We start from the raw sequence: 21,913 nt of genomic DNA on the forward strand, positions 1-21,913 counted from the left end.
TTACGGAGTCTCTTGAAAAATGTGTTTATTTAAAATGTATAATGACGACCCAATGCCAAAGGGAATATTTGCAGGGGATTTGCTGTTGATTATCTGTCAGAAAACATTTTTTTCTTCTCCCAAACAGATGTTTGTTGAGTCAAACCATCAAATGTAACGGAAGATTAATTTTAGAAATGTTATTTGTCAGCTTTGTACTTTTGCGCAAGTTTTCAAAGCATAAGGACTATAGTCAAACCCTGTTAGTCGGGACCCCGCTAATAAGGACCCTGTTAATCACGTACCCCGTTAATCAGAAAACCTCGTCAATCAATAACCTGTTGATTACGACCCTCGTTAATCAGGAACCCTGCTAAACAGGGCCCATGTAAAGCAGGAGCCCTTTTAATCAAGAACCTATTAAACAGGAACCCTGTTAATCAGGAACCGTGTTTTTAAGTAACCCATTAATCATTATCCTCGTTAATCGGGAATCCTGCTAAAAAGGACCCCTGCAAAACGGGTCTTTAATCAAGAACCCATTAAGCAGAAACCCTTGTTAATTATGAACACCGTTAATCAGGAACCCATGTTAATAAGGAACCTATTAATCAGGAGCTCCAATTCCACGGATGCTTACAGTTTAGTCATGTTGAAAGGGCTATGTTCGTAATAATGATTCTGTTTATCCAGATATTTTCTGATTAGAACGAATCAGTGTAAACGGTACCGTCTGGATAAACGGGGTGTTTCTGTACGAATATAATTTCTGATTAACAGGGGTTAGCGTGTTAGCTTATACTGACGGTATTGTTTTGCTTGCAGAAACAGCCGAAGATCTAAATTATAATCTACTTTACTGTGTCGGTGCTTGATGCGTCGATATTCAAATGTTTGTAAATAGTGATAAATCCAAAGTTATTCATTTAAGTACTCAATCAGTTGTGAAAAACAAATATTTTATTCATGTACTGAACATATTTTAGAAGTTGCAGATAACTATTTGGGATTTCTGCTGACTGAACACTTAACACTTTTTCACGTATGGCAAAGGTAGCTGCAAGTTCAGCAAGCAGAACTCGTTTTATTACAAGCTTTCAGTGGGGATGGAGTGTCGTACTTTGTCCACGGTATATGACACAACAGTATGGTCGATCATTCAAAAAGGGTCGTGCATTTGAGGGACACAGAATCTATCATGCATTAATGCTGCACAATATCGCGCCATGCGATTTTATTTTGCACCAAATATGGCTGTTAATGGTGATATGGCGTGGGTCCCTCCAACGAACCGCCAAGAGAGAAATGTTGTTAGAATTTATAAACGTTTTAGTAATTTAACCAAGATCGAATTACTCGCAAAATCTTTCACGAGTAATTATTTGGCAACCAGAAAAAAACACGAAATTTAAACTTCAGGGTACGTAATAAGCTCAGAGATCTTGGTTTAGAGCATTTTATCCCCTCTGAAAACAATTTTAACATATATTTTATTACTGCTGAAGTACAACGTGAGATATTTGATCGATTTAAAACTGATTGGAAACATGCTATTTTACAATAACAGAGTGTTCCGGGTAAGGGAAGTAATAAATTCAGATAATATTGTATTGTAAAATATGAATACTCTCCTGATGCCACTCCTGGCGCCCTGCGTGCACTTTCTGAATTTAGAAGTGGAACAGACCCAAAAAACATCGAGCTTGGTGGATACTGTGTTAGGTGAGGTGAGGTGAAATGGGGTTTAACGTCGCGTCCAAGATTATTGCACTTATATAGCGACGTGCTTGTACGTGTGTGTGTTTGTGTGGCTGCTTGTACTAGTCCGAACTGATGCCGATTTAAAGTGCTAGCTCACTGAGATACCATGCCGCAGTTTAACATGAATACCCCACTCAGACACAGTATACTGACTCCGAGCCGACCAGTCCTTGTTTTAGCCCCTAAATGCCGAGCGCCAGACAGGGTCACAACAAGTACCATCTTTTAACGTCTTTTGGTATGACGCGGTCGGGGATCGAACCCCGGACCTTCCGCTCTTCGGGCGGACGCTCTACCACTAGACCACGGAGGCGGTCTCCATACTGTATTAAGTCTGTTGTTGGGAGAGTCTGCTTGAACTGTGATAATGATGTTGAAGATGAGTGCCATGTATCTTTAAATTGTCCTATTTATACTGATGAGCGTTTTAAACTTTTACAAGAATGTTGTCTGGTAGACCCAAGCTTTAATGAACTTTGTGATATGCAAAAAACAACCTTCACTTCATCTTGCAATCTTTTATGTTCTTTCACTGCCAAAACCTGCCATAACAGTTAAATCTGTTTTATATTATTGTATATTCATGTATAGGTTTTGTATATTTTTTATATATACTTTTATAGTATGTCGTATCTCCATATAGAGTAGCCTTACTTGTTTTATGTGGTATGGTAGAAAACGGATATAACGAACACGGATATAGCGAACAATGTTCGAAAAATGTTTTGAATGATGTGATCACTGCTAATACAAGTCAATGCTGCAATTACGTGTAATGTGTTTTGTTTTATCCAAGATGGCGGACGTTTCCGAGGGAAAACGTATATAACGAACAACGGATATAACGAACTGATTTCTCTGGTCCCTTGTAGTTCGTTATATCCATGTTCTACTGTATATGTCACATTCACTGCAATGTACTCGGAGCGAATCTGAAGTTTTACATTTGATGAGAATATCAGTTAACTCGTCAGTTCTTGCAAATATGATGACCCTCTTCTAATAATTTAGAAATATGAAAAAGACATTATTGAACAGAAACGGCTCAACGTCGCTGTGTTGTGTAACGCTGCATTCGGTAATATCACTTATATTACGTTTGTCTGTAAATAATCTAGTTTTGACAAAACAAGCTAATTATTGACATCATGAGCATCGATATGTGCAGTTGGGATATATATCAACCATGACAGCAATACCGACAACCCGACCCCGTTAGTCGCTTCGCGTTTAGACTGGACAATCCAATGATGAGCTTCGTGGGCGTCGATCTTCGCAAACCAATCAACGAGCCTGGTCACCCTATTTCTGTTAGTAGCCTCTCACGACAAGCATGGTTTGCTGAATACCAATTCTAACCCGGACCTTTATGGGGGACAAGCATGTGTTGCTGAAGACCAATTCTAAGCCGGACATTCACGAGCGACAAACATGGGTTACTGAAGACCAATTTTATCCCGGATCTTTATGGGGGACAAGCATGTGTTGCTGAAGACCAATTCTAAGCCGGACATTCACGAGCGACAAACATGGGTTACTGAAGACCAATTTTATCCCGGATCTTTATGGGGGACAAGCATGTGTTGCTGAAGACCAATTCTAAGCCGGACATTCACGAGCGACAAACATGGGTTACTGAAGACCAATTTTATCCCGGACCTTTATGGGGAACAAGCATGGGATACTGAAAAACAATTCTAAGCCGGATCTTTACGTGGAACACCAAGACCAATTCTATAACCCCAAACTTCACGGGGGACAAGCATAGGGTGGTGAAGACCAATTCTATCCCGGACCTTTATGGGGAAAAAGAATGAGTTACTGAAGACCAATATTATCCTGGGCCTCTATGGGGAACAAGCATGGGTTACTGAAGTCTAATTCTAACACAAATCTTCAAGGGGAACACGCATGGGTTGCTGAAGACCAATTCTATGCCGGACCTTTATGGGGGACAAGCCTGTGTTGCTGAAGACCAATTCTAAGCCGGACATTCACGAGCGACAAACATGGGTTGCTGAAGATCAATTCTATCCCGGACCTTTATGGGGGACAAGCATATGTTGCTGAAGACCAATTCTAACACCGACCTTCATGGGGGACAGACATGTGTTGCTGAAGACCAATTCTAAGTCGAACCTTTATGTGGGACAAGCATGGGTTGCTGAAGACCAATTCTAACCCGGACCTTGAACAGAATTCATAGAGTCTCAAGCATGCAGCCACGGGGGAGACCCGAACCTCTGGGCCTAGACGTGTACTACTTTGGTGAAACCAATGAGCACACGTAGAAGAATTTTCCAAAGATCACCAAAACTAACCACCGATTGTTACCATGGCAATTCTGTTTTTCCAAGATCCTGGGATCATGGCACGCCCAGGGGGACAGAATATCAATTAAGACATAAAACGTTTTAGTTTTTTTTTTTGCTTTTTAGTGAAATTGGAGGTTAAGCATTGCCACGGCGTGTAACTACAATTAATGGGGAGGGGGGTGGGGGGTGGGGGGGGGGGTGGGGGTGGGGGGTGGGGGTTGTCCTCTATGATCATTGTCCCTCTTCACTTGCTATTCCATAGTGGTAGTGGGGTGGTTGAATAACCAGGTGGTTAAAGCGTTCACTCGTCTCGCCGAAGACGGTGTCATACCTAGACTAACATCTTGTTTCTGAAATGAACATATATTACAGAAAAAAACAGTTGTTAATTTATTTTAATAAAATTATTTGTTTTATATTAAATGATTTTATTAAAGACCTGCATGAGCTGTGTTGAATGTATTTGTTTCGGGGTCTGTATGAAAGACTATGTCATACCAATGCTGGATAAATCAAGGACTGTTAGGTCGGAAGCACACACACACAAGCACAAATGCACAAACATACACACAAGCACAAACTCACCACAAGCAAACACACATGCACGCACAAACACACACACACACACACCCACACACATGCATACACACGCGCCAGACATATAGACAGGCAAAAAAAATCACGCGTCGCTATATAAGTGAAATAATCTTGAACTCCACGTTAACCCTCACCTCACCTCAACTCAACTCAATTCAACTCAACTCAACTCACCTGTTAGCCAAAACAGTAAATGTCATGCAAAACAATCTCTTCCCTTACGTATAACATGGGCATATACGTGTGATTGGGACTACATGTAGTTCAACTATTTATGTGTACAAAGCTTATTGTGTAGCCTTGTGTCGACACCCACAGATGTTGAGAGACTGAAGCTCTAGTTCCGTTTAACATGACAGTACATTTGCAATGTTGTAATTACTTTACGGGGTTTGAGAAGAACAGGGGAGTGTTAATTAATATTGTTTGACCTCGATAAATCGGACATCCGTCTATCATGTGTCAACTTCAAGACCCATTGTGTTGATTAGCCAGTTGTCGCACACACTATGACAGAAGGACATCTGCATTGTCACGCAATAACGCAAACACCTGAAATTGAATAGTACGGTATCGATCTTTTATGTTTACACGGACCAGGACCATATTTTGATTAACAGCCTTTTCTCTCACGACAGGTCCGGTAACGAATTTCAGTTACTAAAAAAGGCTTCAAAGACGCACAATCGAGGGAGTGAAATGCCGCTGTCGTGTTCTATTTTTTGACGAATCAACATCACTTAGAAAAGTATGTTTTTAAACGGTTATATTTGAGCAGAGTTTCTAATTCTAATGTTTTGCACGCTAAATCATTAAACCAAATAATGTCAACAAAAAGGACTAAATCCACAACATCCTCATCTTTGCGTACGTTTCCTTCCTCCACCATCCGTGAATACGGCCGCTTTGCAGTGTGGTCGATATTTTACCCAACGAATCATCACTGCATGGTATCAGCAAGGAAAAACGATAGGCTGATGTTTAATTTTCTCACTTAGTGACTGCAAATGATAGGAATAAAAGAAAGCGAAAGTCGATGTATTTCGCTTTAATTTTGGGGTTTTAATTCCAGAGTAATTAGTCTATTGTGACGTGTTAAAGCCTTTTTGAACTTCTTAAAAGTTTTAAATCAGTCTGACAAATAAATGGGCAAATGTTTCAGTTGACTTGTAAAATGAATGAAATATTTAGGCATTTTATACATTTGCCGAAGTGAATCACATTTGACACATTGACTGTTCTACACATTGACAGTTTCATGTACACGACGTTCTCAATTACCCGGGAATACGTCCAAAATGGATCCATGAAGATCCGGCGTAGAGTAGGTCTTCAGCAACCCAGGCATGCTTACGTAAGAGGCGACTAACGGGATCGGGTGTTCAGGCTCGCTGACTTGGTTGATGCATGTAATCGTATCCCAATTGCGTGGATCGATGCTCATGATGTCAATGACTGGATTGTCTGGTCCTGACTCGATTATTTAAAGACCGCCGTCATATGGGATTAATATTGCCGAGTGAGGCGTTAAACAACCAAAACGTCAGAAAAACGTCAGAAATGCGGTATAGAGGTGACGCCTACTATTTTAAATCAAATGAGCCCTACTCCGTGTCCAGACTTTAGCGAACGTTACCGTTGTATGTCAATGACTGGATTATCTTATCGAGACTCGATTATTTACAAACCGCCTTCAAATAGCTGGTATATTGCTGAGAGCGGCGTTAATTACAACAAACAAACAAACAAACAAACATATCTGGCAACCAGGGTTGACAAGACTCAACCTGAGTTAACAAGGATTAACCAAGCATGACCTAGGGCCGTATTCGAAATAAAACTTTCGATATAATACAAAACAGCGTTCAGGAGAAGGAGAAACACAACAGCCATCGTGACTATAATCTAAACTATACGAGAGGACAACATGTTACATTTTTTGTCAAAGCTGACATTGCACCTTTTCCATTGTAATGCATGTAAAACGACCCGAAAGCTACAAATAACACGCGGAACATCAAACAGAGATGCGATATCATTATCAAAGTTCCTTTATCGATTCTGAAGTATTTATATAAACAATGTGGTGTTCTATTTCCGTGACGCATATCAGAAAACAGATGCCATCAATACTGAGTTATTCTTGTTCATCAAAATGCTTTTGTTCATGCCTGAATCAATAAATATACAGAATTGGCTTTAACGACGACGTCACTTGGAGGCTACTTACTTGAGTACTCCACCCAAGATTGAGTGATTATGAGGGAGTGAGGATTGTTTTACGTCGCATTTAGCAATGTTTCAGCAGTATCAGACAGGTTTCTAGGTTTACCTGCTCCATTTACGTTATCATGACGACCGCCTCCGTGGTCTAGTGGTAGAACGTCCGCCCGGAGAGCGGAAGGTCCGGGGTTCGATCCCCGACGCGTCACACCAAAAGACGTTAAAAGATGGTACTTGTTGTTACCATGTCTGGCGCTCGGCATTAAGGGGCTAAAACAAGGACCGGTCGGCTCGGAGTCAGTATACAGCCACTCACTCTATATAAGTGCAATAATCTTGGACGCAACATTAAACCCCATTTCACCTCACCTCCGTGATCATAACTTCACAAGCTCACACGCCGACATGCGTTAAACCAAACTCACTCACTCAGAGCCATAAACTGCTTCCTGAAACATTGTAGATGGTGAACTACAGACCCCATGGAAGACACGTGCGGTTATTGTTGAGACGAGGCCTTGTCCTGGTCTCATGCTCCGTGCCATTGGAGCCGGGAGACATGAAGCCAAGCAAACGACCATGCTGGGCAGTCGGCCTTTGATCATTTCATTATTTAGATGACCAATGGTATTTCTTTTATTAGAGGACCGGAGGCACACTGTGTAGGGTGTGGTAGGATCCTACGATCGCCGATTCAAAACGCAGATCCATGTCGTTCTTGAGAAATGTCGTCCTGTAGATTTAGTTATTGACCTTCATTGTTGATGGCGTCTTGTAGTTTCACCGGTATTGTCGTTCTTGAGAAATGTTGTCCTGTAGATTCAGTTATTGACGTTATGATTGATGATGTCTTGTAGTTTCACAGGTATTTTCGTTCTTGAGAAATGGCGTCCTGTAGATTTAGTTATTGACGTTGATTGTTGATGGCGTCTTGTAGTTTCACCGGTATTGTCGTTCTTGAGAAATGTTGTCCTGTAGATTCAGTTATTGACGTTATGATTGATGACGTCTTGTAGTTTCACAGGTATTTTTGTTCTTGAGAAATGGCGTCCTGTAGATTTAGTTATTGACGTTCATGAATGATGGCATCTTGTAGTTTCACCAGTAGTGTCGGTCTTGAGAAATGGCGTCCTGTACATTTAGTTTTTGTCGTTCATGGTTGATGGCGTCTTGCAGTTTCACCGGTATTGTCGTTCTTGAGAAATGGCGTCTTGTAGATTTAGTTATTGACGTTGATTGTTGATGGCGTCTTGTAGTTTCACCGGTATTGTCGTTCTTGAGAAATGGCGTCCTGTAGATTTAGTTTTTGTCGTTCATGGTTGATGGCGTCTTGTAGTTTCACCGGTATTGTCGTTCTTGAGAAAAGGCGTCCTGTAGATTTAGTTATTGACCTTCATTGTTGATGACGTCTTGTAGTTTCACAGGTATTTTCGTTCTTGAGAAATGGCGTCCTGTAGATTCAGTTTTTGACGTTCATGATTGATGACGTCTTGTAGTTTCATAGGTATTTTCGTTCTTGAGAAATGGCGTCCTGTAGATTTAGTTATTGACGCTCATGAATGATGGCATCTTGTAGTTTCACCGGTAGTGTCGGTCTTGAGAAAAGGCGTCCTGTAGATTTAGTTTTTGTCGTTCATTGTTGATGGCGTCTTGTAGTTTCACCGGTATCGTCGTTCAAGGTGAAAGGTGTCATAAAGTTTCACTAGTATTATCATGATAATTCGTATTCATATTCGGTGGTGTCTTGTAGTTTCGTATTGTCAGCTGTGTATCACTGTCAGTTTTAGAATATGTGACCATGTGGAAACAGCCAGGACATCAGTTGTAGAACCATACATCAGTGCACCTTTCCGCGGTAACCTCGAATCAAAATAATTAGAGACCGCATTCGGGGTCAAGTGATTAAGCGTCCGCCTGGTGTGCGAAAGGTCGTGGGTTCCATCCCCGCCCGCGCGGTACCAAAAGATGGCACTTGTTGTTACCCTGCCTGGCGCGCAACATTGGGAGGCTTAAACAAGAACTGGTCGGCTCGGAGTCAGCTACTGTCTCTGAGTGGGGTATCCATGTTAAACTGAGGCAGCACTATTAATCGGCATCTGTCCGAACTAGTACAAGCAGCCACACACACACACACACACACACACACACACACACACACACGCACGTACACATACACACACATGCACACACACACAAACAAACACACACACACACACAAACAAACACACCCACACACACACGTCGCTATATAGGTGCAACAATCTGGAACGCCATTTCACCTCACAACCTCCAAATAACTAAGTCATATCTATACTCGACGAGGCTAGAGCGCTCGGCCCCGTGGCTGGCAGTAGGAGTAGGTAGCTACATGTGCCTTGAGGGCAGTGGGTGAGAAAATTAGTTCAACAACACAGGGAAAATTAGGGTAAAGGTGACGTGTATGCATCAGAAAGCTTTGAGGAAAAACAAAGGAAGCCTCATCGGACCGCCGAGCCGACATAATTGCATGATGTCTTTACCTAATCCACTCACTTCTGTCTTCATGTTAATTCCCATTTTTGCGTCTAAATTTGGTTGGTGATCCGAAAGGCAGATATTCGGCAGATCACTACTTCGTTATCGTGACTACCATATGTTGTATGTTGTGAGACGTACAATTACGACATATGTTGTAAAAGTAAGAAAACGCAAAGTTGCCAACGTTGAGTTGGCCGACGTCAGAGATCAGTTCAAAATTTTGATGTTGGATGAAAATCGTAATTCTTTAACGCTGTGTGTGTATGTGTGCGTGTGTGCGTGTGTGCGTGCGTGCGTAGGGGGGGGGTGCAGCTTTGCTAATATCAACTGTTTAGTGTTGTAGAGTTTAAGTTATTATATAAAGTTAGCCATCACGTACAGGCCGTCGTGGGCACACACACGTTCCTGCTGGTGTATACATTTGTGTTGCTGATGCACAGAGACGCACTTGACAAAAATGGACGACATCTTCTCGGACCGTTCACGATATTTTTACATGTATTTTTCTTTGTAGGTCGGGAACATACAAATTGTATACACGGCAACAGTATTCATGCACGATACATTAATTTTGAATCTGAGGAGTGGAACAGTTGGCATTGCTCAATGTTCATGCGGCTTGTGTTCCTGTGATGAGGTTGCTCGGCAACACCCGCTTTCAGTTTTGGCTTATATCCCTTGTGGTCCTCGCACGTCAAATCTAATTACCCTAGAATAATCAAACCGAACGCCCTTAATACTAACAATGAGCATTGTAACTATAGATTCCATACACCAGTGTAAGCACAAGGTGTTGGGTAACACATATTATTACATTCTAATAGTGTGTGGGGCGGCAGGTGGTTAACAACCCTACCGGTTTCCAATTCAATATTTGGTGAACAGAGGAACATCTCGAAGCCTCTTGCCCCAGTAGGCATCTCATGTAACCTGGAGTCACTTATCTCTGAAGAGTCAGACAGCCAAACACGGTCACCCACCCATCTACTCTCCGCAACAAACGTTGCTGAAGTTCGTCTAATTTATGAACGTGCGCTATACACAAAGACCTCATTCCACGCACTTCAAGCCAAAGAAATCAATTTATATTTATATTTGCATAACACACATATAAAATCAATCAATATTTCATGATAATATTATCATACATTTGTATGTGTTGCATTTCTTTATCATTCAAATTCAGAGAGCGGATACCTTCAACTTCATCGCGTCATTTAAAACTGAAAACTGTTCATTGTGGGGAGTCAAAATATAGAGAGATTTTGGTATCAATTCAATAAAGTACATTTTTAAAAACAAAATGGTTTTCAAACAAAAACTAACATCAACATTTGCATGAAGATCATTAATCTCGGGAACCTTCGTGATTCAGAGATTTCCGTTTTGACATATAACAACATTCTCAGTAAAAGTGCTTCAAATGTGTTATTAATCATCTCGGGAACCTTCGTGATTCAGAGATTTCCGTTTTGACATATAACAACATTCTGAAGTAAAAGTGCTTCAAATATGTCATTAATAATCTCGGGAACCTTCGTGATTCAGAGATTTCCGTTTTGACATATAACAACATTCTCCAGTAAAAGTGATTCAAATGTGTTATTAATAATCTTGGGAACCTTCGTGATTCAGAGATTTTCGTTTTGACATATTACAACATTCTCAGTAAAAGTGATTCAAATGTGTTATTAATAATCTCGAGAACCTTCGTGAATCAGAGATTTCCGTTTTGACAGATAATAACTTTCTCCAGTAAAAGTTCAACAAATATGTTATTAAAGATCTCGGGAACCTTCGTGATTCAGAGTTTTCCGTTTTGACATATAACAACATTCTCTAGTAGAAGTGCCACAAATGTGTTAATAATTATCTTGGAACCCTTCTTGCTTCTCAGATTACCGTTTTAACGTATAATGACATTCTCTTGTCACAACTCTCTAAATGTGTCATTAAGGTCACATGGGTCACGTTATAATTCACAGTGAAAAGATGGAGGTGGCAAAGATGGAGACTTCCATGTTGTCAGGATTGTACAACATTTCTCCGGAAAAAGATCCAATGGAATTTGTTGATAAGCCTCCAGGGAACATTCACGAGTCACAGACTTCCGCCTTACCAAATTATAATATTCCCCTTTAAAAGTCATATACAATATGTTTTAATGTCCTATATGGATCATTCCAAAATCACAGTAAAAACGGGACACATACCAGACACACACACTATTCTTTACCAAGGACTTCTATTTTTAAAAAAATAAATAAATAACATGACTCCCATAAATATCCTATACAAGGTGTTAATAAGAGTCCAGGAGTCGCCAGGAGACTTTCGTTGTACCGTACAACAACATTGTCCGTCAAGATGTTTATAAATTGTGTTAATATGTTCCAAACAGTATTTACGATCCACGTGTTGTCGGTACTAGCAAGTTTGTTCGTACTCTGAAATCATGAATATGTTGACTGTCACTTACCTTGAAATAGCTGTCTGTAACAAGTACGATCCATAAATACCAACACGATCTACAGTGATTAGAGTAGGTAGTCTCGTTAAGTTCCTTCCCCAACGCCAACCTTCACCGTGCTGCTGTCGTCGACTGTCGCCTCCCCCACTCGCAGCCAACAAAGCTCTGCTCTGTGTTACGCTGTGAACGAGGAATATTACTGCATGCTGGTTTATATGCAATAGACTAGAGCTTGTGTTTCTAACTTATCCTCGTATTATCGATCATTCGGGCGTTCTTCACCGTACCAGTACTCGAAAGCCGACTGCCATTGCCTATGTGAGAATCTACTTGTATACAAACTCAAATTAGAGTCTTTGGTTCAGCTTTGGTATTAAAAAAGCATACTGTAAATAGATGATGCGTTGTTATAAGAGATGGCTAAGTTCCATAAATGCATCTTAATGTTCAAACTAAGTATATGCTTAAAGTATTAGTTATGTTTGCACAAAAGTGATTTTAGCGATACGACGATCGTAATTCTCATAACCTAACAAAGACATACGGCAGTAAGATCTTGTGTAGGAGATTGATTCGTGAGCGAGTGAATGCTGTGTAAGGCCGCAGTCACCATTTTCCCAGCTATTCTAGCCCAAACAAAACAGTGGTGCAAAATATTTTGCATTTGGAATCATAGAAAGAGTACGGAAAAAAATTCAACATTATATTCAAAATACATTCTTTGATTCATTTTACGAAACCACCAAACTAAATGCCACGCTATTGTCAGAAATTTCTTAATTTCGGACCTTATCAAAGTATTATCATGGAGCTGTGCTCCAGAGACCAGGGTATTTATATAAGCAGAAAAACGAATAATAGACAATGTGGTCAAATTTTTATTATTGTCAGCCAGATGCAATAAGAGAGCCAGGACCCCAATTGTCACATACAAAGAACCCTGATAAATACACCATGAACGAATATACCAGCACGTTAACTAGGCATATGTATACCAGCTATTACAAAGGATGTCTTGAATCACGCTCTGGTACGACAATCGTCAAGACATGCAGATAGCCAATTAAGCTGGCTGTGACCAATAATCACCTGGGAGTTTATTTAACTCAACGCTCTCTAATGAGTAAATAACCTTTGCGTATAATGAGCTGGATTGGAAGCATTGGACACTCAGGCCCCATCTCTGAAACATGTCTCTTTGGCACTAAGGTTAGACGAAGACGCCTAAATAGAAATTTAGCCTTCGAGAATAAAGTCGCTTGGATTAAAAAAAGGAAATTCTTAACTTACAGAGCATACATGAACTTGACCAACAGAAGTTATTGACTTGCAACAATGAAAAGGTACTTGACCTAAGCTAGATAACTCAGAGAAAACAAGCTATGCACGGAGTACAATACAAAGGAGGGTATAAAATATAATACCCTAGCTTGGCAGAGAAACACCAGAGGTAAGTCAGTATAAAATATAAAACTGCCCCAGAATTAATTACCTACTGGCGAAACTGAGTTTCCAACGACCGTCTACCCGTCATGGTCTAACGATATCTGGTTACACTCGGTTGCGTCGAAGTTCTTCCTCAGTGTGAACACCCTCGCAAGTTACTAGTGACCGCTTTCTTCGGCCGTGAGCGAATGAAAATGTGCTTTCTAAAGTAGGGAAAATACGAACAGAAAACTACTGAACCAAAATGATTTGTTGTTTTTTGTTTAACGATGCACTCAATAATATTCCAGCTATATGACTGCTGTTATGTACTCAATCTAGTGAATGACATCAAGAGCATTGATCCACACAATTAGGGTACGATGACCTGCATCAACCAAGTCAGCGAGCCTGACCACCCGATCCCGTTAGTCGCCTCTTACGACAAGCACAGTCGCCTTTTACGGCAAGCATGGGTTGCTGAAGACCTATCCCCGGATCTTCACGGGTATACGTTTCAAAATAATTTGCTGAACATATCCTATCCAAATGTACTATTCACATTTATAGCCTGATACGTACAAATAGTAAGGTGGCAAAAATGCCTACAAATTCTGGAGAAATATTTACATAGTAATAAATAATCCCGCTACGGCGTGAAAATCGAAGTTACTAAAACACTTCCAATAAGTGGATAACGTTGCATCCACATATTAGATAACATTAATAATCGACACATGTTAAGAGCACAAGAAGAAAGTATATAGACAAATTCGCTCACGATGGGGGCGGGGTGTCCTTTAAACACAGAAAGTCTTACAACAGCAAACTGCGACATCCTTTGAGGGATTACTTGTTTTTCTTATAACAGGAGGGATCTTGTGAACAGAATTCAGTAGGCGAGCGATAACTCACCACTGGTAGGAACAGAGTGGCCAAGCGAGGACAGATTGATGTGACATTTTTTGGTGAGCAAAGATGTCGATATTGATCTTATTATTATCATCACTTGAATCATGGCTAATGTACAACAAGATTTGCAGTATTAGTCCTTCCCATCGTGGAGGCAAACTATTGTGATTTGAAAGTATTTTTGGTTTGTTTGTTGTTTAACGCCGCACTCATCAGTATTCCAGCTATATGGCGGCGGTCTCTAAATAATCGAGTCTGGACCAGACAATCCAGTGATTGATATCATGAGCATCGATCCACGCAATTGGGATACGATGACATGCATCAAGCAAGTCAGCAAGTCTGACCACCCGATGCCGTAGGTCGCCTCTTACGACAAGCATAGTCACCATTTACGATAAGCATGGGTTGCTGAAGACCTATTCTACCCCGAATGTATTGAGGCAGAGAGCATATATATGTACATGTAAGGACAACAAAATTAATAAGATAACAAAAGGTGGAAACTAACAAAGGGTAGAAACAAACAAGGATGACTGGCGCTGATAGGTGATTAGCAGCAGACAATGGAAGCCAACACTTTACAGTAATTAGCGCTGAAGGTATGGATGCCAGTTCATAAGTTGTAACAGGTAAGGGACACTGGGCAAACGGGAGGTCGGGGTAATTAGCACTGATAGTGATAGAATGAACACAGCAAAGGGCAAATTGAGGCCAGCTAGGTAATTAGCCCCGACAAAGATCAAAGCAATAAGTTCCAAGCACTAGGCTGATGCCTATGCTCCGAAACGTTGTGTTCCTCATAATACAGAAGTTGACATCCATATATTCTCTTCCTTATGTATATCACTTCTAAATGTCCTTCAAAGACCTTAGAGACGGTATTTTATATATTATACTGAACAAAAAGGTTGCGGATAATGGATTTTTTTTTTTTTTGGGGGGGGGGGGGATTCTTTTTATGAAATTGTGCTCAGTCTTAACTACCAAAACATACTCCCTGCAATGTTCCTGATCCCTAACGTTTTTATCAGTATATCATAAAACAGCGACTGCTTCTGTCCAGACAATGACGGGCCAGTGATATAGCTAGATTGTATTACCAGTAAAGATAATGTTCTTCCTATACAAATTACAGACATTATTGAACAAACAATGAATAATGGCAGTTGTGTCTATCGCTGATTGTTGTTCGCAGCCAGATGTCTTCAGCTGCATGCAACGATTATACACCTGGTAAGATTGTCACCCCTAATAACATATATCATTTGTAGAGTTTTTCAAGCATAGGTGAAGCATAATTGTATTATACAACGCCTCGTATACACAATGTTTACAAACATACGCAACAGTTCCCATACGGCAATTTGGATCGACCACTGATAACAAGGTCTGCTTGATTGTAGCCACAGGAAGGGCTCCCTATTCACCCTGTTGAGGTTTCGCTATTGTTGTGGCATATCTCTTGATTTCAATACCGATGATTTAGCTACTGTTCGTTGAATAAGACACATGTACACACTCGGTTTAGAACATGTACACACTCGGGTTTAAGCCTTAATGTCTAAACTAACAACCATGTTGGTTGGTTGGTTTGTTGTTTAACGCCGCACTTATTTTCCATTGAAATACGCGCACGCGTACCTGTATATTGCACGTTCGGTTCATTTTCATTCATTTCCACTGTTGGAGTAAGCATCGCAATTATGCAGCGGACCACTTTGTGAATACATAGCTAGTTCCCAGAGTTCTCAGAGTATATCTATATCACCCCCTTCTCCACCGGGATCTCAAACAAACAAACAAACAAATACCAGTGGGATCGGACAACTATCAAGCCAAGCCGGCAGCCGGCGGCCATCTTGCCTATCGCCTCGCCCCCAAGAGCCACCCCACGGACAATCGGATTTCAGCTCACGAGCCGCTAAGTCTCCTTTTCTATCTCCCTCTCCCCTCTATTTTACCTTAGATTTATTCTAAATCCTTATTTTTATATTCTACTATTAATATATCGATATATCATATTGATTTAAAGCTCAACTTATCTCTAATTTTGTATTTCATCTATTGTTTTGGTTCACCACCCAGTGTCATATTACCAAATCATTGCCGCCATCAAGCCAAAATGACATCTACAACTCCAAAACGTGCGTACCCTCATGCAGACTCCATCTTCACAACACCCATCCACTCAGATACCCATTTCCCAGGACTCACGCCCACCCACAACCAAAACCCTGTCCCCTTTGGCTTTGGACTCGATTTCCAAGAATTCTCCTTTGATCAACCCCATAGTAGCATCGCCTCCCCAAGCACTCAACCCCCCCCCCCCCCCCCCCCCCAACCACCCACCAACAAAACTAAATCAGCCCCCAAACCCCCATCCCCCAAACCCACAAAGCGCCCACACCACTCCCCTGCAGAGTCATCGCTAACAACCAAAATATCATGTGCCAAACAAACACCTCCCTCCACCTCAACAACTACCCAGGCTACAGCACCCAACCAAACAAAACTTATACTACTAGCCTTCTCAACCACAACAACACCGCTAAACGACACTTTTTCAAACAACAAGTTTGCCCTCTGCCTTCAAAAATCCCAAATAACATACAAATACATAAACAGATGCGGCAGAGGGTTCAAGGTCACCTTCCCTTCGCAAGACACCCTAAGTCCAGCTCGCAGACAAACAATGATAGACGGTCTAAACATCACCTGGCAAACTCCAAAATGGCTTACATCAATACAACGGGTCAAATACATCGATCACAGGGACACACAGGAAGATACATGTATATTGGAATACATACACACAGCAAACCAACTCCATACACAACCTGAAATTACAGACTACAAAAGCATAAACAACAGAACACCCATACCTGGCAGAACAACCACACAAACAATATTCCTCACCTTTAAAGCCACTACACTCCCTACACACATATTCTTTGGAGCCCTCAAATACAAAATCAACCCAATAAGAAAAAACAAACCTCAATGCAACATAAGTCATTCATACAATCACATCACTGCTACCTGCCGCCAACCGCCCATGTGTCAGAAATGTGGATCTCTCAGACATGAAACCACAGAGTCCACATGGGAGGCCTACTGTATTCAATGCGATGCCGAAGGACACACAGCCACGCAAAACACTTGTCCCCTAAACCAAAAACACATCCTTCGGCTAAACAAACATATTAAACAAGAACATCTCCCAAAACCGGCCAGACTCATCCAAACATACAACAGCCTACCAGAATACGAAGACATATCAGAAACATCATCCTCATCATCATTAACTGTTCCCATCCCCCCTACCCAACCCCGGCCCACCCAATCCAAATGCAAACAACTCTTCTCCACCCCATTACCAACCCCTCAGACCCACACCCTCAATACAAACACCATTCCCCCCACCCTCTCACTAAACATTGCCATACCCCAATTAACCATCCCATCACAACCCTGTTCCCCACCAGCAGTACCCCCATCCACAAAACCAACCCAGGCCCCTCTCCAAACGTTCTTTAGATCAGCAATTCCAATCCTAGCCACACAACTGCAAACCAAACCCGGGACACACAAAGCCAAAGCCAACTTATCAAAGAAACCACTCCTAGCCCAGAAAATACAGTCTCTTAGAGCAACAACCCCCAAACCAATCACCCCCCAAAAATTACACTCAAATACTAACAAAATCATCGAGTTCCTGTCGGCAGCTCTCCTCATCAAACGTCCCACCCCAAAATACTCCACAACCTAGCCCTGGTGTCTAACCTCTATCAAAAACCCTATCAACATTTCCAAACAGCCATAAAAGCTCTAAAGTAAAAATCTAAACCAGCCCCAAACCCATCTTCCAAATCTGCCCCAAAACACCATTCAATTTGCTTAAATATCCCCACCTAACTTCTAACTCTGAACATGGTGTTTTTACAGTGGAATTGTAATGGTCTCACCACCAATGGGTATGAACTTAAGGCCCTCATCGCCCTAAACAAAACTGTCCCTTATGTAATAGCTGTTCAAGAAACAAAATTATCTCCTAAAGAGGCCTTCAAATTGCCGGGCTATACATTCCTTTCGGCAAGATAGAGCCAGACCCCCAAATAAACCCGGACCCCCTCATGGAGGACTGGGCCTTTTCATTAAAAATACCATACACTATGAAGAATTACCCATCCCTACTCCCAATCTAGAAGTCCTGGCGGCCATTATCACTATTAACGACACAAAAATTACTGTAATAAACTGCTACCACACTAAGACCAAGCCGTTTAATCCAGAGGATTTAGAAATTCTGTCAAAATTCATAGGCCCAAACACCCTTATTTTAGGTGATTTCAATGCACACCACCCACTGTGGGGCACCGAAAATTATCTTGATAAATTTGGAAAATTCATACTAGAATGGTTAGACACCACTAATCTCATATGCCTTAATGACAACAGAGCCACTAGATTCCCCTCCAGCCACCTCCAATCCCCTACAGCAGTCTCCACTCCCCATCTCTTTCATAAGCTCACTTGGGACCCTCACAGTGACACCTTGGGTAGTGATCACTACCCCATAAAAATCTCCCTTAATATACTTCCAAACCAGCCCCCCTCTGATCCCAACCCCACTTCAGACCACACTCAACAAACTAAATTTAATTTCACAAAAGCTGACTGGCAGGAATTCACCACACTATGCAACAAAATAGACACCCACAACATACACAATGCTGACACCGACATTTTCAATTCAAACCTTAGCAATACACTATACAACATAGCCAGGAAATGCATACCCACCACCAAAACAAACCATACACACAACACAGTACCATGGTGGAGCTCTGAAATTATAGAATCTAGAAAACACAGGAAAAAGGCATTAAACAAGGCAAAACATGATAAAACTAAACTTCATTTGGCCCACAAACAAAGAAATCTCACTAAGGAACTAATCAAGGCAGCCAAAAGAAATCACTGGCAAACATTTACATCAACCTTGAGGATGGGCAAAAAAAATTAAATACTATGGAAAAAACTTAAAGCAATAAAAGGCAATGCCAAGACCTTTAACACGCCCAAATTTCCCCTCCTTAAAACAGATAAAGAAAAGGCTAATGCCATGGCTGCCCACCTTTTGGCCGTTAGCAGCTCCACCAACCACTCCAAACACATACAAGACACCATAAACACTCAACCTACAAACCAAAACAGAACCCCACACTCATATCTACCAATCAATGAACTCATTAACATTCATGAACTACAAACTGCATTAAAAAACAAAAACACAGCCCCAGCCACTGGATTAGACAACATTAGCTATAAAATTCTTAATCATGTCCCCATCAAAATTAAAAAAATAATACTACAACTATTTAACCAAGTTTGGACCTCTGGCTTACTCCCAAAAAACATGGAAAAATGCATTGGTGGTGCCAGTTCTGAAACCAGGGAAACCATCAAATGACCCAGACTCTTATCGCCCCATTTCACTCATGTCACATCTATGTAAAATCATGGAATCAATAATTAATAATACACTAATGCATAAAATCCAAAACAAACAAGGGCCAGAGCGGTTTCACAGCCAATAGACAGACAGTAGACCACATTTTAAATTTAGAACATGATGTTGAGACAGCCCAAATACAAAAACAATACACTGTGGCCATTTTTACTGACTTTTCTAAAGCATTTGATATGGTTTGGCAACAAGGCCTAATTCAAAAATTACTAGATAAAGCCATTTATGGAAGAATGTTAAATTTCATTCACTCTTTCTTAAATAACAGAAACATAACAGTAAAGTCAAACAACACACTATCACACACCCCAGGGAAGCATCCCGTCCCCCACACTATTTAACATAATGATTGATGACATTTTCCCAACTCTCCCCAAAAACATAACTACAGAAAAATTCGCCGACGATATCTCATTCTGGACGTCATCAACATCAATAAAACAAATCGAAAAAAGAATTAAACCAATCCTCTCGGAATTAGAATACTGGGCTTCCCAATGGGGGTTCAAAATTAATACCAAAAAACCCATCGGCATTGTATTCAGAAGAAACATTCATGCCAAATTTAACACCCAAACTCACACTTAACAAAGAAACTATGATAATCAAATTCCAAAAAGATGCAAAATTCCTAGGAGTCACATTTGACCAACACCTAACATGGGCTCCCCACATCAATAACGTGGTCAACTCCTGTCAAAAAGATATCAATCTAATGAGAGCCATCAGCGGCTCTCACTGGGGAGCTGACAAACAAATACTCATAAATATATACAAAACACTTATTCAAGCCAAAATTGAGTATACCGCTCCGGTCTTCCACTCCCTAACAGAAAATCTAGAAAAAAAGCTTTACTCAATACAATATAAAGCCCTTAAGATAGCCCGAGGGACCAGAAATGGCCCCTCCCTTAACACTCTACAAATCCTCACAGGCATCACATCAATCCAACTTAAACGTCATCAGTCAATTCTTAACTACTGGGCTGGGGCACAACAAAACCCCATTTACAAAGAAATAACACTAAAATACCAAAACTCTAGACCAGGCACTATTAAAAAATTCAAAAACAACAAAAACATAGCCCTCTTCATTACACACCTTCACAATCTCATTAAAACCTACAATTTAGAACATATAACTCACACGCCACCAAACAACTCATACATCCTTGACCAACCCCACCCCCACCCCCACCCACCCCTCCCGAAACAGACACATCCTTAACCAAAACACTCAGTAAACATAACAAACTAATAACCTAGAAAAAGGTACAATATCACTAAACTACATCCAAGACAACTGGACGGAACACACACACATCAACACAGATGAATCATATAATAGAAATAACAAAAAAAACAGGGCTGGGTGTCCATACAACACAGCCCATACCAAGCACAAAAAAATATCACTACTCAAATTATACCATACAAACACAGCCGAGCTACTAGCCTTTCTCCAAGCATACCACCAAGCTGAAACATCAAACCACAACAAAATCATCATCATTTCTGACTCACTAAACTCAATAAAACAAATTGCAGACAAATACTCTAAAACCAGACCCGACCTAATCAAACAAATAGTAAATACTCACTCAAAACTCAAAATGGTAAATAAAACAATAACACTAGTATGGATACCCAGCCATACAGGCATACCAGGCAACGAAATAGCACACCAAACAGCAAAAACAGCAACAATTGATCAATCACTCACACTACAATTCCACACAAGCAAAGCTGAAACAAAAACATTAATAAAACACACTATAAGACAACAAAGCTTTAACAACAACATCCAGAAATGCAAATCACAATGGATTAAATCACTGTTCACTAACCCAATCACTAAATGCAAGAACTACACAAACTCCATATTAGCAGATAAAATTATAAACAGAATACAAAGCAATCAAACAAATTTAAACGAAACACTCCATAAACAAAACAGACATCCAAATCCAAACTGCATACACTGCAACACCACTGAAGACATAAACCACATATTCATCACATGTAGGAAATATAAACAACAACAACAATCACTATATAACTCTCTCCCGCCCAACTACAAAAACAATGTCACCATGGTATTCAAACTCTTTACAGCAATACTTAGATTCGGATCGGGATCCATATTCTCAGAGCGGACTGTCTTCTACGACGTCCGCGCCC

General features: G+C 40.8%; 1 protein-coding gene across 1 annotated transcript in view; it reads right to left on the reverse strand.

Moving 5' to 3' along the window:
* Positions 1–11,906, reverse strand: part of LOC139470334 (PDF receptor-like) — a 247,600-nt gene extending 235,694 nt beyond the window's left edge. Inside the window, exon 1 of the mRNA XM_071252708.1 lies at positions 11,872–11,906. The gene's annotated coding sequence lies outside the window, so the exon portion shown is untranslated. The remainder of the gene's footprint in view (positions 1–11,871) is intronic.
* Between the last annotated feature and the right edge of the window lie 10,007 nt (positions 11,907–21,913).

This window comes from Haliotis cracherodii, unplaced genomic scaffold (genome assembly GCF_022045235.1).
Source record: "Haliotis cracherodii isolate W230 unplaced genomic scaffold, xgHalCrac1.p SCAF_20, whole genome shotgun sequence".
Lineage (NCBI taxonomy): Eukaryota > Metazoa > Mollusca > Gastropoda > Lepetellida > Haliotidae > Haliotis > Haliotis cracherodii.